Here is a 27,557-nt window from a genome sequence, read left to right as displayed (position 1 = left end):
TAGATATAAATAATTTTAGAGACACTAGGGAAAATTTGAATGTCTGTTGTTTATAAAATTATTTTATGGACTATTATTTTTCTTGAGCTTCATATTAGTGTGGCTATGCAGGGGAATGTCCTTATTCTTAGGAGACACTGAGGTATTTAGGGGCACCTAGGTGGCTCAGTAAGTGAAGCATCTGACTCTTGATTTCAGCTCAGGTCATGATCTCCCGGTTGTGGGATCAAGCCCCATGTCATACTTTGCACTCAGCAGAGTCTGCTTCTCTCCCTCTCTTTCTGCCTCCGCCCCCCCCCGCCACACACATTGTTGCTCTCTAAATAAATAAATAAAATAAAATAAAACAAAACATACTGTGGTATTGAGGCGTAAAGTATCATTATGTCTATAATATACTTTCAAGTAGTTCAACGAAAGCAAGGGTAGGCAGGCAGATGCAATGACAGGTGACTGAAATGTGGCAAAATTTTAATATTTGGTGAAGCTAAGTGATAGGTATATGTGTGTTCATTTTACTGTCTTCTCAACCTTTCTGTAAACACGAACATTTTCAAAGTAAAAGATGTCATTGTTCCAGCCAGTGGCATAGCACAGGCCAGGCCTCAAAGGATTGGGTTAGACTCACATCAGAATCAGAATTTAGCCAGAAAGTAGGGAGGATTCTCTGAACTTGGCCAGGTCATCTCAGAGAAGGTGAAGGTTCAAAGGCAGCTTCCAGGCACACTCAGCATTCAGAACCACCTTCCAGATTGTACCCAGCCTAAGTGTTAGGGTCTGAATGTTCATGTCCGCCCTCCCCAGCCTCACATGTGGAAATCCTAACCCCTAGTGGGAGGGCAAAGGGAGATGTGGGGCCATCGGGAGGTGATTAGTTCATGAAGCAGAGCACTCAAGAATGGGAGAAGTGCCTTTATGAGAAGAAGACAGAGAGCTAGCTCACTCTCTTTGTACCGTGTGAGGATATGAGAGCCCTCAGAAGGGCTCTCCTCGGGGCCCAGCCACACTGGCACCTGATCTCAGACTTATGGCCTCCAGACTGTGAGAAATACATTTGTGTTGTTTATAAGCCACTCGATCTGTGGTAGCCTATTACAGCAGCCCAAAAAAGTTAAGGCACAAAGGCTGTGTTTGCTTTGGTTTCCCTCTGCCACCTCCAGCTGCGTCACGGTCCCTCACATGTGCTCATCATCTGGTTATGTTTATGAAAAAGAATGTGGTGGTGGTTTTGTGGGTGTATACCCATCTCCACACTTATCAGGTGGCATACATTAATGAAATGTGTATAGAATTTTCTATGTCACTCATACCTTAATAAAGTGGTTTTTAATTAAAAAAAAAAGACGTGTTCTTTGCTATGTGGGATGTGTTTCAGGTTTCTGAATTCTTTTGATGAAGGAAACCTACTTTTTTCCAGATACTTAGATTTCTAGCCCATTTCTCTAAATGCTTTAGCTTTGTACCCTATAAAATAAAAACATACTCGAATCCGGGGACAACTGGCCTTTGAGAGTGGATGGGTAGCATTGCATCTGAGTTTGCAAAACAGGCTGTTTTCAAAGGATTCATTGGCCTGTAGGGCAGACTGTGTTTCCAGAGCTGAGTCTGGCAAGACTCAAGAATGCTGGCATCTCATCTCTGGTTATATCTTATTCCTCTCTGGACCAACTCTCATTTATGCTTGAGCACTTTGTCTTTCCTCTTGGCTCACAAGGATTAGGGTGAGGCCATAGAGAGAAGGCCTTTTTTTTTTTTTTTTTTTTTTTTTTGACAGATGATCCCAAGGATATTGTTCTTTCAGCTGCTACCTGGAGAAGGATGCTCTGGTGGCAAGAGCAAGAGAGAGAGTTAGTTTCCTGGTTTCCATGGCTCCGCATGCACACTACAGATGATTAAGAATTGCCATTTGCCATTCTTGGCAGAACTCATCTTGTAGGGTCCCTAGGAAGGCATCATTATTGCTTTTAGTAGCTTGAGAAATGAAAGCACAGACTAATGAACAGACCACACAGGGATAATACTACTTTTAGGGTCTGAATGTTCATGTCTTCAAGGTGAACACACGAGTTTCAGAGGCCATCTGATAAGTTACAAGGGTTTCTGTGTTCAGAAAGAGATCTGTTCCTTGAGAACAGGGAAAAGGGAGACCCTTTTTGGAATTTGCAATGGAATAGAGAAAGCCCAGATGCTACAGTGTGTGGAGAAAGTATTTATCACACTGGGAGTGGGAATAATTGATTGGTTTCAGAATAAGGTATGTGCAAGGTCAGAGAAAGGGTATGGAGCAAAAGGCAAGAGTGGGGTTTTGAATCTCAGACCATACTTGTGAGAAGAAGCACATGTGCTAAAACCAAGGAAGGAGAGATGACAGCTACTTTGTAGAGGAGCTGTGAACATTTTGTAGTTGTCCCAGATGAATATTAGCACTCACATCTGTTGGATACGTGCCCTGGGATGGAATTTCAGGGCTGCATAGACAGGAAACTGACTTTAGACCTTCTCTGTCCCTTGCCAGCCTCAGTGAAACAGTGGGAGGCCCAAATGGCAAAGAACTGCAGGTGGCCTTTAATAGTTGAGGGCAGTATCCAGCCAACAGCCAGCAAAAAACTGAGCTCTCAGCCCTACAACCACTAGAAAGTGAATGCTTCCAGCAGCCATGCTGGTGGAAAAGCACATCCTTCTCTAGTTGAACCCCTAGATGAGAGCTGGTCCCGTTAGCATCTTGCTTTCAGCCTCTTGTACAGAGACAGTAAAGAATAGGCTGATAAGCAGTCTATCACAAGGGTAAAGAAACAGAACCAGACAAGAGGATACATCTGGATTCTGGCGTTGGCTCTTCTATTTCCTAACCGGGGTATCATTGACCAGGTCCCTTATCCAGCCTGGCTATCCCTTACTTCTTATGTTCAATGAAGGGATTTGGCAAGATTACATCCTCAGTCCCTACCAGCATAACATTTTGAGGAGTCTAAGATTTCTCTCCAACAGCTGAGGAACTCATGTATTCCCAAATGAATGTTTATAGAGGTTAAAAAAAAAATTAGGAGGCTAACCAGATTTGTGTCCTATCTAGAAAATTAGCCCAGTCTGAATCACCTCTGCAGTATGTAGTGGTGTAGTGGACAAAGCCTATGTAACTCCACTCTGATACTAAGTCCCCGGAAAGGGAAACACATGGATTAGAGAGCTCTTTTGATTCCACCCCTCATTTTCTTATTTCATTTGGTACACTGACCAAAAATATACTGACTAAATCTTCTTTGATTATGTTGAACACTAAAACATGGTATATGTGGTGTTTGCATTTCAAAGCTCTGAAAAACAAGAGAATAATAACCTAGGTTTCTAGTGAAATCCTTGAAGAATATGAGGATTACTTTTGGGCCATAAGAGCACCTGTCTTTGGGTTACATCTTTCACAGATAGAAGGAATGGCCTGGAGACTTACCACGGGTTTTGTTGTTCCCATAAGATGATTACAAGGCTTTGAATAAGTTCCCTGAGAAAGAAATTGCACCACTGTTGTAGCCACTTGAAATCTCAGTGGGTCTTTATGGTGAGCAGCTTTGTGGAGGTGTTTTCCATAGAAGACTCTGGCATGAAGCTGTTCTTGGAGGGGAGAGTAGAAATGGAAAAAGTTTGAAAGGCTGTTGACAGAACCAGCTTTGGGGAGCTGCCCCTTTGAGAACAATTGATAAAGGAAGCTCCGGCACCCCCTGATCTGGAGAGCTTTATCCGACCACGGGCAGATCCTAATGCACAGAGTTGTCCCTGGGAGCATCTTAACAAGTGTTGAACTGAGAAGGACTCAGCCCTTCTTCTGTGCTTTGCAGCAGGACTTAACTTTGAAATCTTGGGGCAAAGTTAGCTATGATTATCTTTCAATTTTCTCTCTCACTGTAAATAAGGTATTACAGTTTTCCACCCAGGAAGCTCTGGATGTTAGAAGGCTGGCATTGGGACTATAGAACAATTCATTCATTGTATCATTATGTGCTTCTTATCCCAACATACTATATGATTCCATCTATATAAAGTTCGAAAATTAGCACAATTGATCTGTGGTGATTAAAGTCAGAAGAGTGGTTACATGTAGGGTGTGTGGGCTGGGAAGGGTCACGAGGGAGCATTCTTCCTGGGATGGTGGAAATATTCTTTTTTTTAATTTAATTTTTATTTATTTATTTATTTATTTATTTATTTATTTATTTTATTTTTTTGGTGGAAATATTCTCTATGGTAGTTTGGATGGCAGGGCCTATGCATGTCAAAAGGTGTGCATGCATATAAAAAGTCACCAAGTGCTTTGCTGTACCTTATATATACCTCAATTTAAAAATCTTTGTATAAAAAGTGGTTGTTGGGGAGAGAGACTCCTCCATAGAGAGACATTGGTCCCTGGATGAATCAGGTTATTTATGGAGGATGATGACCATCTAGGACCCGTGGAAATCACAACTTAAAATTAGCACTATGGTTCCTTTGTAGTCCTTGTTGCTGTTCATTGAAATCCTGAATAGCTGGGTAGGTAACTTTTACACATAGTCCCATCTATTTTAGACATCTAGATGTTTGTAAAGAGAAGTGTATCTCATTTCCCTTTTTTGTAGAAATGCTGCCTCCTCTTTTTGCATATTCAATTCACTGATTTACCTACTGCTTTACTGCACTGGAAGTTCTGAAGAAGGTATGCTTAAAGAAAAGCATAGGTTTTGGCTGTTTACATAATAAGGACACTGAGACCATAGTAAAAATAAAAGGGATATTGTGTATGACCTTCTCTCTGTACCATTCCTTGCCATTTTATTTCTACTTACTAGTTTTCTTCCAGATGATAGAGGACGTACAAGAATGGTAAAGCACAGTTGGCCAGCTTAGAATTTCTGTCCATTTTTAAAAGATTTTATTCATTTATTCATGAGAGACACAGAGAGAGGGGCAGAGACACAGGCAGAGGGAGAAGAGGAATGCTGGACTCGATCCCAGGACCCTGGGATCATGCCCTGAGCCAAAGGCAGACACTCAACCACTGAGCCACCCAGGTGCTCCAGTTCTGTCCATGTTAATTTTGAATTTTTATGAAGGAAGTGGCCCAAACTAAAGTTGGAGTGTTTCTCCTTATTTAAATTCCCATGCTTTCACTAATTCCAAATAGTCCAACTTATTCTTGGCCTTAATGTTGAATACCATCATCTCTGTGACTTTTAGTCTTCAGATGATTGCCGGTGCGAAGTAGAAGTTCATTTGAAAAAATATAGTCTATCAGCCTGTGATATTTAAATTAAAAAATTACAAAGTAAATTCAGTACTTACAACCACACTTTTCACATAAGAGGGGTAGAGCAAAAGATTTGTTTCCCAAACCTAGGGACTGGGAAGTATTCTAATCTGAGGACTCTAAAACAGGAGACAGCATGCCAGAGACCAGGAGTAGGAAAGGGGAAGAGGAGCTAAGAAGGGGTGGGGCCAGCCTGGAGGGAATGGTGTCCTGGGTACAGTGGGGGTCCAACCACATTTAGAAACCACATAGAGATCATCTGTGGTTTTGATACTATTCATTCCTTTCATCCTACTCCATTGGAACAAATGGTCTCGAGTTCAGCATAAAGTGCTTTATTCCCTTGGAACGTGATTGTGTAAGCCATTCACTTCCTTCACATGCTGCCGAGAAAGGTGATACAGGGCATTCCGCTAAGTGAGTTCAGGTATGTCCAGGCTATTAAATGGGTGCATATTTTATCTTTCAAATTAAAAGTGGTCTCTGCCCATATGAGCTTCCCTGAGTGAGATTTCAAAGCAAAGTGAATGGCCCAGGGACCAATGTCTCATTCCCAATTTTCTAAGACATTTTTGCTGCTTGTGTTTCCATTATATCTGCTACTAGATCTTTTCTGTGCTCTTAAGTTCCTTATTCCCTTATTCCAATTTTAATTTTTTTTTGAGAGAGAGAAAGAGAGAGGGGGAGGGGCCACTGGAGAGGGAGAGAGAGAATCTTAAGCAGGTTCCATGCCCAGCACAGAGCCCGATGTGGGGCTCAATCCCTCGATCCTGAGATCATGACCTGAGTTGAAAATCAAGAGTCAGGTGCTCAACTGACTGAGCCACCCAGGTACCCCACGTTTTTTATTCCTAAAAGAAGTCTTCACAAACCCACTTATGTATTCCAGAACATTTCCCTAATAATAACTAGTCAGCTAAATGGGTTGTATTGGTGAATTGTATAATCCATATGCATTTAATTTGCTTTAAAAGAAAACTACCCTTAGACAAGAAAATAAATTCTTACTTGAAATATTTTAATGAACTATTTTTAAAATATATTCTCATTGGAGTAAATATGCATAATGAAACAAATATAAGTTGTAAGTATGCAATTTGATGAATTTTTACAGAGTGTATATACTCATGTTTCCTGTATCCAGATCATGAAATAGAATATTACAGGCATGTAGACTATTTATTTTTGCCACCCATATAGGAGCTCTGCCCACTTAATTTTAAAATGCTCCACTCTGATGCAAAAGTAGCTAGCTTCCTACAGAGGCAAAAGCCATTTCAATGAAAATCTAGCTGTGTCCTGTCCTTTTAAAGGAAACTGTATCTGCACAGATATTTTGTTGCAATGATCCAGGTATCTTTCTTGCATCCTAATGAGAAAGTCATGTGAAAAATGGGATCACATCATGCCTCTTAGAAACTTTATGTTTACCTCATAATTTTCATGTCCATTTGAAAGAACTGTATTCCAGAAAGATCTCTGCTGCAATGCCCATCTATTTATGCATGTTTGTCTATCTGTTTTACTAGATGCCTTAACATTTAATCATAGTTATGTTAAAGTTCCTGTCTTTAAAGAACTGATGTCTGGTAGTCTTGGCATATGATTCTATTGATTGTTTTGTTTCATGACAAGGGGTAGGGGTTTCCCTTGCCTTTTTGTGTGTCTCATAATATCCTATTGGCTACTGGATATAGCATGTACACAGAGTAGACTGTTATATATTACTCATGCCCATGGGCACACATCTTTTTGTCAGGCCATTAGTGTGGGAGGTTGAGTCAATTTAGCTGAGTTTGGGTTTTCTTGGGTTTTCCATTTTAACCCTCCTTCAGCAGCAGTGGATCTTTACCTGCATTGTGGGGGCAAGGTGATTTTCTATTTTACCAACAGAATGAGCTGCCTTTGCTCCTATTTCTACACCAGAGGCAATAGATTTTTTCCCCTATGGCTCTGGGATAAAAGAGTTTGCTGCCCAATGGCTTAAGACTTTTGCTTTGTAGGAGGGCAGGGTTGAGGAAGTGGACAGGGTGCTATGCCTGTCTCCTAGCAGCCCCATCACGTGCCACAAGTCTATGCTACCCTGAATGGCTCTTGATGTCTCTGGCCATGCCCCCAGTCCTCCTAGTGAGCTAGTTGGTGGAGGCTCAGTGTAAGAGCTTGTGAGTGGGTGCAAACTCCCTCTGTGTCTGAGACTGTTAACTCTTGCAAATTGGCATACTAGTTTACACTTTGCCTTTAAGAATTCATTAAAAACAGCTGATTTCTTCTTACCCACTGGGATGGAAGCCTCCTCTTTCTTCCCTGTTCTGCTAAAGGTAAGACAGATGGTGTGTTTCATCCCCACTTGTCACTCTTTGGAATTCAGTTTGTCTTTGCCCTGTGACCTCTGCTTTCTGATAGGCTCAATAAATATTATAATTTTTAGATTTTCTAGCTCTTCCTCATTGTTTGAGTAGAGTAAAATTTTCTTGAATCTTCCTACATGCTAGCTTCGTTTTAAGTTCTAAATTAATATTAATTATGTATTTATTTTTGGTGTTGGTAAATATTACCAACTTACCAAGAGGTAGGAGTTTCTTAGTATTACTATTTATGGAAATCCTTCCTTCTTAGTTGCTGTGGCTTCCTTGGAGTCCCAGGTTGGCCTAGTGAAGACAAAAGCTACCTGTCTCAAGAAACATTATTGATCTTTAGATAATTATATGTAAAAAGGAAGCAAAGTGACATTGCTGAATGTCTTATAGTCCATGCCTGTCATTATAAAAACCCACGTCTCAGCACAGGAGAGCAGGAGGTGAGCGAGCAGGTGGTTCTTCCCCTGTTGGGTCCCATCCAGTGTCGCTGTCTTCTTATAGACTCTGGCATTTTTGTAATAACCATACCTGCCACTTAGCATTTAATAGTCTCTACCCCTTCTCCCATCAACTCCCATGAGTCCAGTGGTTTATAATGTTTGGCACCAGATACGTTCACTACATCAAAACAAGACACTCTATCACCCCAAGTTTCATAGAAAAAGGAAAAATAAAGAACCCCACCTTAATATAGTAAGCGGTAGGGAAAAGCCGTAAATGAATTCGTATGCCACTCACGTGAGGACCCAGCCTTAGAAAAGGAGATGAGGGTGTTTTAGAAAGTGGCATCTTCAATAAAGGCTTTAGCCAGGCTATAGAAAGTAGCTGAATGCAAACTAAATGATGAAGAGGGTTTAGGATACCCATTCTATTTAAAATTCAAGATGTGATATACCTTTTTGATTTAAAAAAGGATAAGCAGAAAATCGTTTAAGACTGTCTGTATATCTTTGCTCCTGCCAAGTTAGCAGTAAAGACACTCACAGCCCATCTGATCAGCTCTTTGTCTATGCTTTCCCACTATTGTGAAGTTTAAGGCTTTTTTCCCCTACAAATTGGAAGACATCAGTTATTTTATGGTCACACCAAAGTGTCCTGTTACAGTAGTCTGATGCTTTGGAAGAGCAGGTTTGAGATTCTCTCATGTAGGTGAAGAGCTTTTGGCATGGTTGGCAAAGGGAAGTGATGGAGTCACATCTTCATTTGGGAAAATCTATCCAGAAAAAGAATGGAGGCTGAAAGCATCACCTGGTTTGGAAGCTACATCCTGTTGTGTAGGCAAGAAGAAAGGAAGGTGATGAGTTAGGCCAGGTGAAAGGGCAAGCAGAAGGCAGGCTAGAGGGGAACACAGTGAGGGGTAGAAGTGATGGAGTTTGAGGTTGATGGCTCATATGGTGGGTGCAGGAGAGGGCTGGGAAGGGGATGATATTCACATTCTGACACGGCCACTGGTTGTGGCCATTGGCCACAGAGACCAGCATTCATCAATTATCTGGAAGTAGTTTCCAGAATTCAGAGAGAGGTTTGGGTTGACTCTCCTTATCAAAGTACAGGACACAAGAATTAATCAGTGCCATGGCTCCCTTTGATAAGTCAGGGTTCTTGTTCACAAGAAGAAGATAGACTATCTCTTAATCATATGCAGAAAGGTAATTTTTAAAGAGCACTGAAGATTCATGTACACCATAGGAGGGCAAATAGCCTGGCCTAAAAAGTGGGCATGAATGGGGCTCCCATTCTTTGTTACTTGGGAAGCAGAGCCCATGGCAAAGCACATACCTAAGAAGAAAGCCTGCAGTTGGGTCCTCTGTCTTTGCTTTGCTTGCTCAAGATTTACAGGCAATGATTGGCTCAGTCTGGGTCACATGAGCTTCCTCTGGCTATGCTAGAAAGTTGGAGAATCTTGTGCCCCTGGCTTAGGTGGTGGGAAGCTGCGGTGGGAGGCAGGCTCAGAATATTGCCTTCTGTCAAGATTATAAGCAATGGGAATTGTCCCCCTAATGGACTTTGGGACCAATAATCAGAGCAGATAGATGCTGGGGGACAAGAAAAGGGTCATTAGACCTAAGAAAGGTATGGTCAGTGAAAAAAATTAGGCTAAAAAGTGGATGGATGGACAGACATATGGATGTGAAGGAACTAGCATGGGAAAACGAAAGAGCATCAGAAAGACAAAAGGAGAAGAAGGAAAAGAAGGTAAGGGCACAGAAACAAGGGAAAGAAAAAGCGATAAGAAAGTAGGACTGGTGAACATCAAATGCAACAGAGCATTTAAGGAACATGAGGACTAGAGAGCAGCCTTTGGGCTTATTAGTAGAGTGTTGGCTCTCTGAGCACCCACTCTCCATTATCCACTGTAGAATTTGGGCTGACAAGCATATCCCTGCTTCCCATTCTTTGTTACGATGCTTCAGTTTCTTTCGGCTTGCTAGGATCTCAAAGTGGTAGCTAGTGCTTAAGAAGATCAAGCTAAATAAATAATACTTCCTGTCTAATTGGCTTCGACACCGATGTAATTAGGTATTGTTGAGAACTCTGTGAATCCCTAGCACAGGGAAGAGGTGGAAGTCTCAGCTCCTGTTAGAAATGTCTTCTTCCCGTGGAATAAAGAAGAGCGTGCGTCACAGAGATTTGAGGAGTGGCTTTGCCACAGCTCAGAGATGTCAAAGTGCCTTAATCATAGTCATTGCTCAGTCCCTGCTGCTGACACTTAGGGCTTCTCCCGCAAGTGAGCCACTTACAGAAATCAGCGGGAATCCTGTTTAGAAGAATGGCTTACTTAAAGTGCTCTTGGGACTGAACCTTTTCGGAAGCAAGGCTGAGCATGATAAACTCCCAGGAGGAGGAGAAGCCCAAAAGCTATGGAAACCATCAAAAGCTTAGAGGTCAAAGGTCATAGTGCCCCCCCTTTTAAATTAAAAAAAGGTTTTAATGGGGAAATATTTTATGAAAATATTAATTTTAATACATATTAATGATGTTAAATATGAATATTGAAATATTCATTTTAATTGTTGAAATATTTTTTGAAATTCAAGCAGAGCGCACAGAGGATAACATACAATAATTACTTCCACCCAACTTTCTGAAACTACCTTGTAGAGGTAACTACTGTTTATATGTTGGTGAGGCTAATGAATCTACGCTAGGCATCCACATGCAAATACATACATTCACACCTATATTTTTCGTGAGGATGGGATCATAATTTGCACACTGTCCTGCAGCTTGCTTTTTTCGCTTAGTAATACACATACACATGATATTGTTGATATCTTTCAGTGCCAGTACTTGCGAGTCGTAGAGTGAAACAGCGATGCATGAATACCAGACTTATTTTTCCATTTCATTGTTCTGTGTTTCCATTAAGGAGACACAGAAAAAGGAAAACAAATACAGAGGTGCACACAAAGAGGACAGGAATGAAATATGGTGTTGGCGGTTCCGTTCCACCCAGTGGTCCCTTAGGAGCTCTCAGTCTTCTGCAGAGTTGAAAAGTGTGCTTCCTTGGTGCCTGGGAGCTCAAGCCTCTCCTTCAAAACTGGGTTCCAAGGCATAAACCAGCTCCTTCATTTGATACTCACCTGAGGAAGCAACAGTCAGATGTGATTTTGACTACATCAAACCTAACTCCTACATGAGAGGTCTTGCCATGGGCCCCCTTTTGCACTATGCTGTGTCATCCCTTTGAGCCTCTCCCCGTTAAGGGGCAATTAGGTTTTTTTTTTTTTTCCGATTTTTTACTCGTATTAAAATTTTTACAGTAACTCTCCTGGCACATTTATCTTGTAGATTTGTCTTTGGTTTCTCAGTGGGTAGCTGCTGGGAAATGTTGGCTAAAGGGAATGCACATTAATAGTACTGATAAGATACTCTCACTACAGAATGCTTTCCAAAACGCATGTACTGATTTTCAATACTTGCCTAGTTCCTCATATACCGGATAGGCCACAAGCTTATTTTCCGTTATTTTTCTCCATTTGCAACCCCTAAGAATCCTTTGACTAGCTGCCGCATTGTGTTTGCAGTGAGCGTAGGCAGTTGGAACAGTTAGGGAAATGAACTGTTCTCTTTCCTCACACCTTATATGGTTGTAGCTAAGATGCCAAGTCCCCGTGAGCACGCCTTCCTCTCATTTTTGTAACTATGGTTCTTCTGCCCCTCGTTGATTCTTCTGATCTTTCATTTATTCCTCACAGTACATTAGGATCCTTTTTTCTAGAAACCCATTTTATCTGAGCGGTTGTGATCTTGCATCATAACTTTGTTACTGGAATAAATGTATAGATTTAAAATCTCATCACTAAGTATGCCGAGAAGAGATAAGAGATGTGTCTTTAACCCCACGACCTAACAACTGTCACTGACTATGTATTTAGTGTGAATCCCTCTCATTAGACCAACCCCCCTAGGGGAGCCTGTGAAAAGGGAGGGATCACTGTGCTGTGCTTTTTTGCACCCTGATGTCTGGAACAGTATTTGACACGTGCTCTATGCTCGCAACGTATATGTGAAATATCAATCCATTGAGTAAAGCTTTGTGTGTTGGAAAAAGCCAATTAGACCACAAATTTGGACAGAAATGATTACTACAGCTACACAGTGGTCATGTTGAGATCCATCAGTAATTATGCCAGTGCTGCCATTGCTCAGACTATTTTTAGAACTCCTTAAAGGGAGTTTCCTTTGTAAATTGCATTAGAAGGATATTCATCTTTTGAATATCTGCGGGGTGGCAAACCATAACCTTTGAGGCTAGGTTTTGTTTTTGACAGCTTTAAGGAGGGGATAGTTGATACACACACAAAAAAACCCCATACATGTTTAATGTGTATTATTTGATGAGTTTCAATATGCGCGTATACCCGTGAAAATGTCACCCAATGTACTTGACTTACCTATCCTCTACCCTAAAAGTTTCCTTTTGCCTTTTGTTTATTTTGTTTTGTGGTAAGAGCACCTAACACATTGTTAAGTGCACAGCACTGTATTGTTAACTATAGGTACCATTTAGAACTTACCTTTTATAACTGAAACTGTATACTCACTGCATAGTAGCTCCCCATTTCTCTCGCTCCCCACTCAGCTCCTGGAAACCATTCTCTGCTTCTCTCCATTCTCTGCTTCTGTGAGTTTGACTATTTTAGATAACTCATGTAAGTGGAATCATGCAGTATTTGTGATTCTGTGCAGGCTTATTTGACTTTGCATAATGTCCTCCAGGTCCATCCAGGTTGTCACAAATGGCAGGATTTCCTATCATTCACAACAACCCTACAATAGGAAACAACTCCTATTTCCACAGATGGGTGAATGGAGGCTAGATTTTTTTTTTTTTTTGAGGCTAGATTTTGTTTTAGAAAATATCCAGGCATCATTCTGAGGTAATTTTAGCAGTGAAAATGGGAGGCTATAATAGAAATGCTCTGTAACATTCAAAACTATTTATCTCATTTGGCTCTTTAATAAACAGATTCAAAGTGGTCTGCATATGTCCATCAGCTATCAGTAGTCCAAAGGCAATTTGGTGGTTTTCTGAATGAAAAGTAGGGAAATAATCTTGTTCACAAATATTTCCCCAACTTGCAAAGATTCTGGATGGTTTTGTCATAGTCTCATTAAATTCTTAATTTTTTTTTTCCCAAGGCTCAGTTAGCCAATGCACAAATCACGTTTAGTTAACAAAATGCATGTAGACTTGGCCAACATTTGCATTTTTTACTGTGTTAGTTCTGTAGTATTAGGTCACTAATATAAGAATATGGGTGAGTGGTGGTTCCTCCCAGTGTGGAAGCATGGATAAAAGAGGAACATATAACAGTTTAGGAAAACCTCTTGAATTTCAAGAATGCCAGGGGCTCCAGTGCAGAAAATGAATAAATCGGTATCTGTTAATGTGATAACTTGGCATAAGCCAGTGAAAAGAAAAGCCAAAGATGAACCTCAGTGAGTAGCTAAAAATTGGAATTTTTTGGTTAATTAATCCATTTATAAATAAAAGTTTACAAATATTGAATTTTTTAAAAAATTGAGTTCATGGGGCACCTGGGTGGCTCAGTTAAGTGTCCGACTCTTTATTTAGACTCTGGTCAAAAATGGTCTGGTCTCAGGGTTTTGAGATTGAGCCCTGCCCAGTGTGAAGCCTGCTTAATTAAGATCCTCTGTCTCCCTCTGCCTCCGCCTTTCCCCCAACTTTCCAAAAAAAAAAAAAAAAAATGTTTGATTTTAATTTTTTCCTTTATTTTTCTTTGCAATTTCCTCCATAGCCTATTTTGCCTTTTTTTAAGCTTCTTCAGTTGAACATTTGCTTCAGTGTTTCTAGGATCTATTCTTTCTTAATTTATGTATAAATGCCCTTGGTACCCATCTAATTGCATTTCGTATTTTGGTATGTGGTCTTGCGTTGACATGCAACTCCAGATCTTTCCTAATGTCCATTGTGGTTTCCAGTTTTCAATTCAGCATCTGGGCTCAGGGCTCGCACATCTAGGAGAGAGTGTGACAGCCGGAGCCGTGTGCCCTCACTGGCGCCGCGCAGGGGCTGCCGTTCCTCCTGGCTGACTTTCTGCCGTGGTGTAGGGCAGGCATCCAAGGTCTGTGTAGGTCAGCTTCGAGCAAAGTGTGCTGACCTCTTGTAAGCCGAGCGTTTTCGGAGAAAAGCAGATCCAATTTTCCAGTATGAAAGGGCTGAATTTTGCTGCTAATGGCAGAGAAGAGATCAAAGCTGGGACGCGTCATTAATGCCCTCCTGGTTGCAGAAACAGGTACAAGTCGTGCCGTTGCTGAGGAGCTTGTAAAGCCAGCTGCAAAGTTAATGATAAATTATGCTTTTATGATTGCGGAGGGAACAGAAAGAACTACAGCAGAATTCCTTAGCTAAGAACAGTGTTGGAACTTCTGTGACGTCAGTGTGTGACTGCGGGACATCGCTGCCAGGGTGCGTCCTCGGGAGCGTTTGGCCATGAAGTAGTAGCCCTGCTTGTGCCCAGGCGGCGCGAAGGCCGGGTGGGGGTCTGTTGTCCTGCTTGTAACCCAAACTCCATGCAAGTCGAAGAGCGTTTCCGTTCAGTGGGTAACTGCGTTGTGGCCGCCGATGCACAGCAGAAGTGGTGCTTCAGGGTGGTTCAGGGGCAGTCCCGGAGGAGCACAAGTGAAGTGTGCAAGCAGAAGAGCCGCTGGTTTTTGAGTGAAAGTCTTTGCCGCTGACAGCAGGGCAGCACGCAGCTTGCTCTCACGGAGCACAGCCCGAGGTCCACAGCGGGCCTCCAGGATGTGATGCAGTGCGACGGAAATAGTGAAAAACTCATTCGCTTACATTATGCACAAGAAATACACCTGTGTTCAGAGGACGTTTCAAAAGAAAGAAGCAGCAAGCATAAAGCTGTTCTTCCATTATGCTCCTTGCTGGCTATTGAAGGGAAGATTTTGTTTTCTTTTACTTTTTGACATGATACTGCACCTCCCACCCCCACGCCCCGGCTTTATTGAGATACAATTGACATAAAACCCTGTGTGGGTTAAGGTGCACAGCATGATGATTTGATACACATATATATTGTGAACTGATCACAATAAGGTTAATTAGCACATCCATCACCTCACATAATTACAACTTTGTGTGTGTGAGGTGACATTTAAGATCTGCTCTCTTAGCAGCTTTCAAGTACATAATACAATATTGTTAACTGTCATTAGATCCCTAGAACTTACTCATCTTGTAACTGGAATTCTGTCCCCTTTGGCTGACATCCCCTTATCCCTGGAAACCACCTTCTACTGTTTTGACATGGGGATGAGGTAAAATGCTTCTTCCTGAAACCCAAGCCTGGGAAAATTACGTTCCTATGATCTCAGGTAGCTTGCTCAGGCTGCCTATCTCAGGGATATACCCAGCATTTTGAAGAGCCTGGATCTACCATGTTGGGGCCAATATATGATAACTTTTAATGTTGAAGATAGGTTTTCAGAATTTCTTTCTTTTTGGTTTTCAGAGTTTCTTAAAGAGACCAGACTGTGGCACATGCAACCTGATTGCTAAATGTTTGACTTTTCCGGAAATCATGTTTTCTTTAATAGTTGAAGTAAGAAGTCTGTGATCATACATATGTGCAGAAGAAATAATGGACAGAATGACTTCACTCCAGCACATCAGAGAGTAGCTAGGAGTCTGTGGGCAACTCCCAACTCCAGCTGTTGAAGGGTACTGGCTATTCTGGTGATATAATATCTTTGAAACCAGGATTTCTTCAGTGAGACATCTCTATAAAATTCAGAATCCATCTTCAGTTTGAATATCCTGGACTATCTGACAGAGCCAACCTATTCTTGCTGACATTCAAAATGGCCTATAATTTTTTGACTTTCTAATACAATAGAAATAAAAATTAAGAAAACATACCTGATAAACATAGTTCAAGCTGTCAGTCTTGGAGACAAATATATTCATGAATAGTTGCAAAGAGTGTTTGGAAAGTGGGAAACACTTGATGGGAAAGTGTTATTGTCATTTTATTTTTATTTATTAATTTGGGAGAGAGAGAGAGAGAGAGAGAATGAGCAGGAGCAGAGGGAGAGGGAGAAGCAGACTCCCTGCTGAGCAGGGAGCCCGACCAACCCACCCGGGCTCCATCCAGGACCCTGAGATCATGACCCAAGCCAAAGGCAGACGCTTAAATGACTAAACCACCCAAGCACCCTGTCATTTTTGTCATCTCAAGTGTTTTCTTATTTAAAATTTTCCGTTGAATCTTTTAAAACAGTTTAAGTTTACTTAAGACTAGTGGCCCATGTGGCAGCACCTCTTAGTGGTCAGTGCATATGGGGAATTTGGAAAGCACTCTTCTGAGGTACTTTATGGAGAGAATTGCTAAGAGTGTGTTGAACAGTGGTAACCACTGAACCATGTGCCCCAAATAGTGGCTATGGTAGGTGGCACATTTAGCAGGTGCAAGTTCATTTAGAAATGGTGATGTGACCAATGCAGTAAAACAGGGGAGCCTGTGTTCAAATCTTATTAATACTGTTGCCCAGCTGTGTGATCCAGAATATGTCGCTTATCTCTTCATGGCTTAATTTCACTGTCTGTGAAATAGGAGACCTGGATTAAATTGTGGGCAGGATATTCAATATAGTTGGGAACCAGGTAAAGTAAATGACTGATATGGGTCATCTGCAAGAATAATTTTTGCTTCTACAAAAAAATTATTCTTCCCCCACTTGTAGTGAACCTGGAGACTCTGTACTCTATGTTGCTGCTTTTGATGTACTTATGGATTCAAGAGATACTAAACTTTTCTCTAAAATCTGCCCTAATAAAAAGAGCAGTAGAAACACAGTGATAAGTAGAAACTGAAATCTGGCCTCAGTTTTGGTAAGGGAACCACAGTAAGGTGTGGTAGGGACTACGGTAGCCTGGACAGATGTGCCCTTCTACTGAGGACACCCTCTACTCACTCCTGCCATCTGTCACCATGGCTAGATGTTGGAATTTTCCAAAAGAAGCTTAAAAGTAGTGTTTTTGGGTAAAAAAAATCATAGAATTTTATATTTGCAAGTAATAAAGTCTTTTAAAAATACTTTTCAAAACCTCATGAGTCATAAAGAACAATTCTGTGAACTGGATGCTACCTAAGATCTACCAGCTTCTGATTTTTGATAAATGATCTTAAAAGTCCATTCCAATTAAAAAATATTTAATCTATGAAAATTTATCTTATTAGTTAGCTGTGTTTCATGTTGGAGACAGGATGATCTGAATTTTAACAGGGTATCCTACATAGCATACTCCTTGGAGCAGTAAAAACAAAAATGGTATAAAGATCTGCCACTTGAAACCAAGTACAAACACATAGCAAGATGATTGGTTCTCAGTGCTAAGAGCCAAAGAGAAATCTTGGTGGGTCATTAAGTTTATTTTTCCTCCAGAACCATCTTTGGTTCTGTTTGGCCTCAGGAGAGGCAGTTCATCTCTGGGCAATGTCTTACAAAGTTAGAGGCTCAAAAGGGTTTCAGGATAGTTTAGCTGTGAAGGTTAGAAATTTAAGACACGTTACAGGTGAGGCTAGGAAGAAGTGGAAAGTTAGCTGAGGTGCTTCCATGATAGACTTACTTGCATGAATACAAGCCCAGCCCAGCCTGAGCATCTAAGATGTCTAAAATTTCTCTCCCCCACCCACTGATTACTGAGCTCGTTTTCCTATAATCTCACATTCAGACTTTAGAGGGAATGTGCCTGCCTTCCTTCATTCCCTAACTTTTCCTCAAGGATCTTGTCTTCTTTCCCTTTTCTCATGTTGGTGTCTCTGCCTTGGGTTCTCAGCCTCCACCCTCACCTTGTGTGATCCCTGAGCACACACAGCAGCCAGGGAGAAGGGGTGAGGGTCCCAAATCCCACATCTTCCCACAGTCTGCCCAGATCTCCAGGGCTAGGGATAAATGTGGCAGGTATTTTAAGAATATTGAAGTTCATGGGACAGGATGCTACGAATGAAATGGCCCAGGGTGGAGGAGGACCAGTGAGGCACCACGGTGGGTTTGCTCAGGTAGCATTTTGGGGGCACGAAGGACAGCCATCTATTTCCATCATTATTGACCCATCCTCAGAGGAAACAGTCTGTGGTGGAAAAAAAGAAAATGAGGCAGAAAGTGGCCACCAGTCAAGAAATATTTTCATCCCTCCCTTTCTCCATTCCTTCTTGTTGTAGATGGCATCTCAACCCAATATGGCACAGAACAGACTTTTCTTGGAAAGAAATGGTCTAAAACAGCATTTCCTGCCATGTTTATCCCTTTACTCCCTTGACGCTATGCTATTCTGTGTCTTTATCTGCTGATCTGTGTGTTGCCTGTCTTCCTTTCTCCGAGTGGAAGCATTGATTTGTTCACTGCAGTATCTCTGTGATTCTAGGAGATGTCTGACTTTAAGGACAGACCGAACAATCCTCGCTTTTAAAGCAACAAGCTCTAATGATAGTAACTCAGAATAAGGAAGTAGGAAGGCTTTCCAGTAGGCACATTTCTGCCTGGACAGTTTGAAGTGGGAGGAGAAAGAGGGAGTGGGGACAGATTTCTTGGAGAGAAGTGCTTTTCATGTACATGTTCGTCCTCTGCAATGTGAGGTATCTCTTAGATCAAGTATATCTAGATAATGGTACATCAGGCTTTTGAAAGAATACAATTATAAAGGACAATACATTATTAGCTTTTAAGGCATGAGGTATAAGGTACCCCAAGCTGCAGTGGGCCCTACGTGTCTGAACAGAGACTTGAGGAGGTCTATTCTCGGGAAGGTTCCCCATTGTGAATGGGTGGGATCCCCTGTCTCGTAGAAACAGTAAGCTCTCAAAATCTTGGAAAATAGGGATTGTTAGGGTCATCCTTTCCAAAAAGAAACTGCTCAATCACCTCATTCATTCAATTTTCTATGTATTTTGGGGTCTGGGCACCTGGACCTAAGATGAGTTTGAGGCAATGAGGCTCAAGAGTCATGGAAAAGCCTCCGGATGGAGTGATGAGTGACCTGGGCTCAGGTCGTGATTGTGCTGCTTCACGGTCTGGCCTGGTGCAGGCCTAATGGTCTCCCTCTCACTGTGGCCAAAAGAGCCCTGTGCTGTCCCTAGTTGTACCACCTTTATTGCTGGCTCTGTCACTTTCCTGTGGCTGCCATAACCAATTACCACAAACCTGGTGGCTTAAAACCACAGGAATTTATTTTCTCTCAATTCTGGAGGCCAGGAGATCAATAATCCATTTCACTGGGCTGCAGTCAGAATGTCAGCCCAGTGGCACGTGCTCTGGGGTCGAGTGAGTGAGAATCCAGCCTTGGCTTTTTCCAGCTTCTGGTGACTACTCCTGGTCAATGACAGCATGGCTCCAGTCTTGCCTCTGTGGTCACACTGCCTCTTCCTCCTCTGCATGGTGTCTGATCTACCTGTGCCCCTCTAGCAAGGATGCTTGGGATGACTTTTAGGGCTCACCCAGATAATCTACGAGAACCTCTTCATTTTGAGAGCCTCAACTTAATTGCAACTGCAGAAACTTTGCTATAAAAGAGAACATTCTCAGGCTTCAGGAACCAGTAGGCAGTGACATATCTTGGGGGATCCATTATCAGCCCACCTACTCTTGGATCGCCTCAGTCTCAAACTAATACACATTCATTGACGTTCTGCGATGTGCAAGGCAATGTGCTAATATGAAGTAGAAACCAGTGCGTACATACAGTCATATCCTCAGGGAGGATGCAGTAACCCAACTGAGGTGAACAAAGACATGTATGAATGAAGGACATTTCGGACAAGGAAAGAATGAAAAAAAGTAGGAGTACATGACATGCGGGAATTGAGTGGATGGTGGTATTGCAGGAGTTCATAAAGGAGATGCCTGCAAGACCAGCGGGGGTCTGTGAAAGCTTCAGGAGTCATGGAGTGAATCTGGAAGCCTGGGTGGACAAGAAAAGGGACTTGCAGGTTAGAGAAGGAAGCTTAGGAGCAAGATAATAAGTGAATTGCCGGGGTGGAGGGTAGACCGCTCTGGTGACAGTGTGTGTACGTTGGAGGAACATGAAAGGGGGAGCTCTGGGCTTGAAGTGTCCAAGTGAGTACTCAGAAAGCTGTTTATCTATTGGCTAAGTCATTCATTCATGTGGCCCTAGATTCTAAAGCACCAAGAGAACATATGCAACTATTCATTTATATGGTTCTTACCCGACGTGAGAGCTATGTTATGTTTATGTCTCACATACAACACATACACAGATGGTGGTTCATACATTCACATGTAATTAATCTCCTTGGTCATTTTAATAACTGCCTGGGATCCCTCTGCCTAGCAAAACCATAATCTCTTTCACCAGCTCCTGCTGATTTACAGTTAGATTGTTTCCAGTCTTTGGTTATCACAAGCAGTGCCGCAAAGAATAGCCGACATGGATTCTACTCCCATGTTAACGAATACTTTTGTGAGATGTATGTCTGGAAATGAAATTGCTGGTCAGAGAATATCCATTGGTAATATTGATAATGCCACATCGTCCTTAATAAAAGCCATCCCGATTGCTATTCCAAACAGAAATGAGAGTACCTTCTCTCCCCCCACCCTATCGTTGTCAAAATGGTGACGTCTCACGGTGCTTTGCCAATGTGATTGGCAGGAAAAGTAGGACCTTTGGTGGATGTTTAATATGTATTTCTCCTTTGTTGAGTGGGTTTAAGTGTCTTTCCACCTATCTAATAGCTATTTGAATTTCCTTTTCTGTGAGTTCTTTCTTTGTATTCAGTTGATTGCCTTTGTTTTTAGTGATTTACAGGCATTACAAATATATGTTAAATGTGTGATGGGATTAAAAATTCCCCCAGAGTTACAGTTTTTTCCCCTCTAGTGGTAGAGCCTGTTTCTTCATGCCTTGAAATAGGCCTGGTGTGGTGACTCACTTTGATCTGTAGATTGTGGGGGGAATGATGTTGTAGGACTTCTGAGCAAGGTCTCGGAAAGACTTGCAGCTCCCTCAGTCCCTTGAGAGGGTCATGGGAAGAAATCTGGCTCACCTCTTCAAGGATGAGGGACCATAAAGTACTGCTAACTGTGAGGCATGTGAATGAGGTCATCTGGCATCATGGAGCCGTTCCCGCTGCAGGCAGACTGCGTCTGTAAGAGTGCCCCCAGGAGAGACTGAGCAGAACGGCTTAGCTGAGCCCACCCTGAATTGCCACCTCCAGGAATGTGAGCAGATAAATGATTATTGTCTCACATCTTTAATTTGTGGGCTTCCTCTCCCCCTCCCCAAAATAGATTAACTGAAACAAAAAGGAAACTATTCGTTTGTAATAAAAATTACAGATCATTTCCTTAGTTAGTCATAGATCTTTTGATTATCTTTGTGGCCACGGAAAAATTTTTGTCATGGTCAGATTTATGAGTGCTCTTTTGTTTTTTGGCTTCTGAGTTTTGCGTGTGAATTAGAAAGGCTTTTTTCACTCCGTGCTTCAAAAGGCACACACCTTTGCTACCTGTAGGTCTTGGATGCATCTGAAATTTTCCCCGCGTTGAGTGTGAGGCATGGATCTAACTTGATGTACTTCTGCGTTGCGACATTTGCCGTCTGTTCCGTTTCCTGAAGTCTCCGCACTTGTTTTAGCCTTGCTCTGAAATAAATCTGAGGCTCATTCCCATCTCTCCCTCTGGCAGCGCCTTTATCCTATCCTAGGTTGTTGGAAGACTGTCTTCTAGTGCTTTCCTCTAGAAGGGATGAGGGCGCTATGACTTCACAGTTAGGTTGGGCTATCCCTTTCCTCCTTGAGGACTGTGTACCGCTGGTCCCATGGTGTTCTAGAACTGACTGTTGCTCTGGAGAAATCTGAGGCCAGCCTGAGTTTTGTTTCTGTTCTAAGCGGCTTGATATTCTTTGCCTGTCTGCCCCAGAAGTGGTTTTATGTTGTTTGTTTTCCAGCTTTTCGAAACACAGGAATTGACTATTCTGTGTCAGTTTCTCCTGGGACATACCGTATCCTTCCAGCGTGTAGATTCACATCCTCTTTATGACGAATGGATCTTGAAGTATTCACTCTGTAGTATTGTCTCAGGGTCCATCCTCTGAGTTATTGCTGTTATTTACATATTTAAACAATATATATGTGGGCTCTCCTTTGCCACCTTTCTTTTTTAGTCTTTCTTTCTATTTATTAATTGAGTCATATTGAGTATATATTCTTTTCTTAATTGAGCTAGAGTTGGCGCACAGTGCTCTAGTGGTTTCCCGTGTGCCACAAAGTGGTTCAGCTGTGCCATATGTTGTGCTGTGCTGGCTGCAGGTCCAGCTGCCATCTCCCAGCATGGAGCCCCATTACGGGCTCTTTGACCATACTCCCTGTGCTGTGCCTTTCATCCCCAGGATTTACTCATTCCAAAGCTAGAAGCTTCTCCCTCCCACTCCCACTCATCCAGTTTCTCCAGCCCCCTGCTCCGGCAGCTACCAGTTTGTTCTCTGTATTTACGAGTCTATTTCTGCTCGTTTTTCTTCCTTTGCCACCTCTCACATCTATCATTTCTCTCCAGTACCCTCAAGTATTCCTCTACTTTCTTCCCATTTTGCTTGTTTTTTCACTTCTAACCTCTGTTACCTGTGCCTCCAGCAGGTTCTTCCCTGCGTTTCTTATGGTTTTACCTGCGTTTCTGTAACAGTTTTGTTTCTCCTTCTGCTTCTTCCCTGCTGTCAAAGATCTAACTTCAGAGGTGTTGTTTTTTCGTTATGTTCTTCTAAATGCCTGGCACTAGGGGCACATTTTTCCGTCCGCTCTATGGAAACACTTTTGGTGACTGTTCTTTATCTGCCATTTGCTTTCACCACATGTTTGCTCGCTCTTTGATGACTTATCAGCAAAGCAGGTGACGTTCTCCTAGGACAGTCCTGTTGTGTGGGAAGCTGGGGTGATGTGGCCATGGGCCATGGGCCAGAGTGGCTCAGAATTCCTTAGCATCCAGTGATTTATGGTTAAATTCACTTAGATTTTATTTTCACCTATCCAGTAGGACTAAGCTCTGGGATTTCACTGTGACAACACTCTCTTCCCCACCTCTTCCACTGAGGCAGATTCCTTCTTGTGTTTTCTCCTTTATTCCTGGACCCCGTCCATCCTGCAGTGACACCTGGCCCGGGGTCTGTCACTTGCCATACCTCTCCGGGACACACGGAGCACTTAGGTGTCCCACTTCAACAAATGCCTCTCACCTGTGATAAATATATTCTGTTTGCTCTTTTTCATCCCTCTGATTCCTCACTCCTCCTTCCTCATTCCCACATGCACCCCTCTTTTCGTTTGCCATTTATTTAGATAGGCTTTCTTTTTTTTTTTTTAAGATTTATTTATTTATTCATGAGAGACACAGAGAGAGAGAGGCAGAGACATAGGCAGAAGGAGAAGCAGGCTCCATTCAGGGAGCCCAATGTGGGACTCGATCCCGGATCATGGGATCATGCCCTGAGCCAAAGGCAGACGCCCAACCACTGAGCCACCCAGACGTCCTCATTAGGTAGGCTTTCCACCAATGTTTGGAATTGGGGATTTTAACTCTTAGCTTTATCCAAAACGGAGGTATCTTCTCATGCTTTTTCATTGCTTTGGAATGATTTCCAAGAAGATAAGGGGAACATATTGACTTTACGCCACTTAAAAGAGTGGTCCTCCCAAATGGAGGGCTTTGACCTTTAGCCTACAAGTGATGGATGACCATTAAAAGGCTTTGCAAAGTGGAACAAAGTGAAGAAAAATCTTGAGGATTAATAGTGTGGCTGTACTGTGAAGAACCATTTGAAAATAAGTAAACACTAGAGCCAGGGGATAAGCCTAAAAACCTAAGGTGATATCCAAGTGTGAGACAGTCACAGCCTGAAAAGAGCGGGTGATAGTATGGCCAAGGTAAGAAAAAAATACAAAAAATATTAACAAGGAAAAATCAATAATACTTGAGGGCATATTATATTTGATGGGGGGTGAGGAGTTAAGAATGATTTAAAGCTTGAAAGTAAGTGAGAAATAGAATAAATGAGACTGTGGAAAGATAGCTGGGGTTTCACTGAGGATTCATACTTTTGATAAAAGAGAAATGAGATTATCTTTTGAGAGTGAACTTAAACATCAACACAAAAGTAATCACAGTGGATCTGTACAATTACCTTAAAATGATAGATTAGAGAGAGAGAGAGAGAGTGCAAGGTGTTGCAAATGCCCTTCAAATCACATTCCAGAGGAGTGGAGTTGTGGCTAAGCATCCATCATAGCTCTGCTGTCCCCATGCTGTCTTGGCTGATGGCATGTGTCTGGCAGGCAGTTTTCTCAGCAGAAGTGAGGTTTAGGAGAGAGGTGGCACCTACACAGATACAGGTGATAGGTAATCTGTGAAGTTGCACAGGATAGAATGAGACATCGGTGGCTAAGGCCGTATCCTTTGGGAGCAGTGACATTTACAGAACGGAGGGAGAAAGAGGACCTGGATCAGAGTCAAGTCAGGGAGGCAGGAAGAATGTCGGAAAGGTACAATATCAAAAGCGAAAAAATATGCAAATAATGTGAGCCAACAGCAAGACATGGCTGCCGAGAAAGCTCGGGCAAGCCTGAACCGAGTTCCAGAAAACAGTGCTTCCAGACAGTCCTGATAGGTAATAATAAATCCATCGTTTTTGCTCAGTATTAGGCTCTATCTGAACCCAGCTCCAAAATAGAACCTCTTGTAAAGAAAGACACTGAGATTCTGGCAAAACAGGGTGTGCCACAAAGGGATGGGGGCGGCCACCAGATGGTAAGCCATGCCCTGCATCGTGTGGAAGTTAGATCAGGGAAAGAGGGTACCAACGAAGATGCATTACAGGAAGCCTCCTCCCTTCCACCCATGCTGGGGAGGCTGTATTGGCAGGCAACTCCGTCTCTAAGCACCTTTATGCTAGAGGCAGACACGTGCCACAGTTTCGGGCAGCGAGATATTCATGGGAGGGCCTGAGGGGCAAGTCCCTTAATACGTATAGAGAAGCCTCCCTAGGAAAAAGCATGGTACCCTTTGCCCTTCCACCTCACACTAGGATTCGGACCCCATGCCGTGGCCCTCTTGCAACCATAAGGCTAGAAGCTCCCTGATGAGAACAGCAGACCAGGGAGGTGGAACAGCCTGGATCTTGGCTGACATCCAGAAGTAGCCACACCAGTTCAGGACCATGTATTTCCAGTCTTAGCACATAAGAAGCTGTATCTGTTTCAGCCACTGTTGGATGGATTTCTCTGATGGCACCTGATTTTGTTTTTAACTGAGAGAATTGTCCTGTTCTGAGTTGCAGGAAGGACGACGTGAATTCAATCAAGAAGGCCTTTCTGTTGATCAGAGTCATGCAGCTATAGAATGGACGTCCTTTATCTCAGTCTCTGAAACAGCTCTTCCTCCCCGTGACCCCCACTCATGCCTCCACTTGAGGAGTCCCCACTGGCTATCTGGCCACCCAGACCAGAAACGAGGAGTCAGCTTCCATTCAGCCTCCTATAACCTGTGCATCTAATTGGGGGACAGCTTAGATCAGTCCTGTCTCTGTAGCACATGTGGGTCCTGATCAGCAGTTTCAGCAGTTTACAAACGATGACAACACTTGTGAAATGTGTGATGTCATTTCATGCCACCCATGCCTCTCCTCCCTCTGACTACCTTGGTCCAGGCTCTTACAGACCCTTGTGTGTACTGCTAAGGGCATTCCTTCCTTCCTTCCTTCCTTCCTCCCTCCCTCCCTCCCTCCCTCCCTCCCTCCCTCCCTTCCTTCCTTCCTCTCTCTCTCTCCCTCTCTCTCCCTTTCTTTCAGCCTTCCTTCCTTCCTTCTTCCCTTTCTTCCTTCCCTCCTTCCTTCCTTCCAAGATTTTATTTATTTACTCATGAGAGACATGGAGAGAGAGGCAGAGACATAGGCAGAGGGAGAAGCAGGCTCCTCGCAGGGATCCCAGTGCAGAAGTCAATCCCAGGACCGCAGGATCACACCCTGAGCCAGCCAGAGGCAGATGCTCAACCACTGAGCCACCCAGGTGTCCCGCTAAGAGCATTTCTAACTGGTCTTGCAGCCCCTGCTCCTTCCTGTTGATGTTAAGTAAACCCTTCTAACTGCACGTCTGTTCCTATTCCTCCTGTGCTTGAAAACCCCACAGAGTACCTCTCTACCACCCAAACTGTTAACATTTGTTTAGAAGTGAAAAGTTGCATGTGGCTTTCCTGTGACCCTGGAACGGCCAACAGAGTCTGTATTTTAAACAAAGTTGGCAAACATTGAGGCCAGAGTACCTCGTGTCCCTCCTTCCTCTTGCTCAACCCGCCTGTGGCCACCCAGCTGGCCATGCTCCAGTGACCCGCTGCTCCGGTTTCCCCAGGGAGGGGACCAGGGTATGCCTCCTGGAGCAGTTGTCCTCACTCCAGGGGAGGGCTCTGTGCTGAGCCTTTCCATTCCCTCCCTTGGGTCCTTCCTTCCTCCCCAAGTCAAAAGAGGGAAGAGAAGCACTACAGGAGAGTGGACATCTGCTTAGGTGCTGAGCCTACTTGGGCAGGATAAGAAGGACTGGAAAGATGTGGCAGGGCAGAGAGGGGAGCAGGGGGGCAGCGACCCTCAGGTGTCTGTACAGTGGTTGATGAGGTGTGAGTTTTCCATGGAAGGTAACTTGACTTGAGACATCCTGCCAGTACTCACCCCACCCCCACCTCTGCTGCTCCAAGGAGGCTGCCTGCTGTGTGTGTGGGGGGGGGGGGCGGGGGGGGGGCTCCAGCACCTACCAGCTGTGGACGAGGTGGCTGGGGGGCTGCAGGGCTCTGTGTGGTAGGAAAACTTGCAGGGTCCCTGGGACCCCAGGAAGGCGCCCCATAGCAGAGACAGCACACAGAGGACATCAGCCACTTCTCCTCCCCACAGTGACTGACCAGGGCCAGGTTCCAGCTACTCTGGGCTAAGGGAAGAGGCCTTTGCCTGTGTCCTGGCCTGCTGTCCTCTCCTTACCCTGAAGGACTGAGATGCTAAGAAAGGTGGGTGGGAGCACAGTAAAAGAGCCCCAAGACTTCCAGTTCACAGTCCAAATACCCAAGTGGGAGGAGGCTGTTGTATATTAGACATAAAGCTGGAGTTTTAAATGGGGCGAGTTTACTAATGAAAGGAGGCTGGCGAGAGGAAGATGGCGCGTAACGCAGTCAGTGCGGTGACAGGGAGAAGCGAGAGGACTCCCTCGTCATCCCATTAACAGGATGTGGTCTGTCACCTCTGCCTCATTTCCTTTCCTCCCTGCAGGATACCCTGCACCCAGCCTCACAGAAGCAGGTGATATTTTCTAGATGTTTCACTGACCTATTGCTGCATAACAAATCACGTCACAACTCAGTGACATGAGACCGTCACCACTTGGATGATTGCCCATGGCCTG

The 27,557-nt window shown here is 43.3% G+C and overlaps 1 protein-coding gene across 3 annotated transcripts in view; it reads left to right on the top strand.

Annotated features, from left to right (window-relative positions):
• The window catches only part of SLC35F3 (solute carrier family 35 member F3), a 457,576-nt gene that overhangs the window by 12,392 nt on the left and 417,627 nt on the right, over positions 1–27,557 (top strand). The window lies entirely within an intron of this gene.

Source organism: Canis lupus, chromosome 4, assembly GCF_048164855.1.
Source record: "Canis lupus baileyi chromosome 4, mCanLup2.hap1, whole genome shotgun sequence".
Lineage (NCBI taxonomy): Eukaryota > Metazoa > Chordata > Mammalia > Carnivora > Canidae > Canis > Canis lupus.
Note: the sequence above shows the minus strand (reverse complement) of the source record. Positions and strands in the feature narration are given on the sequence as shown.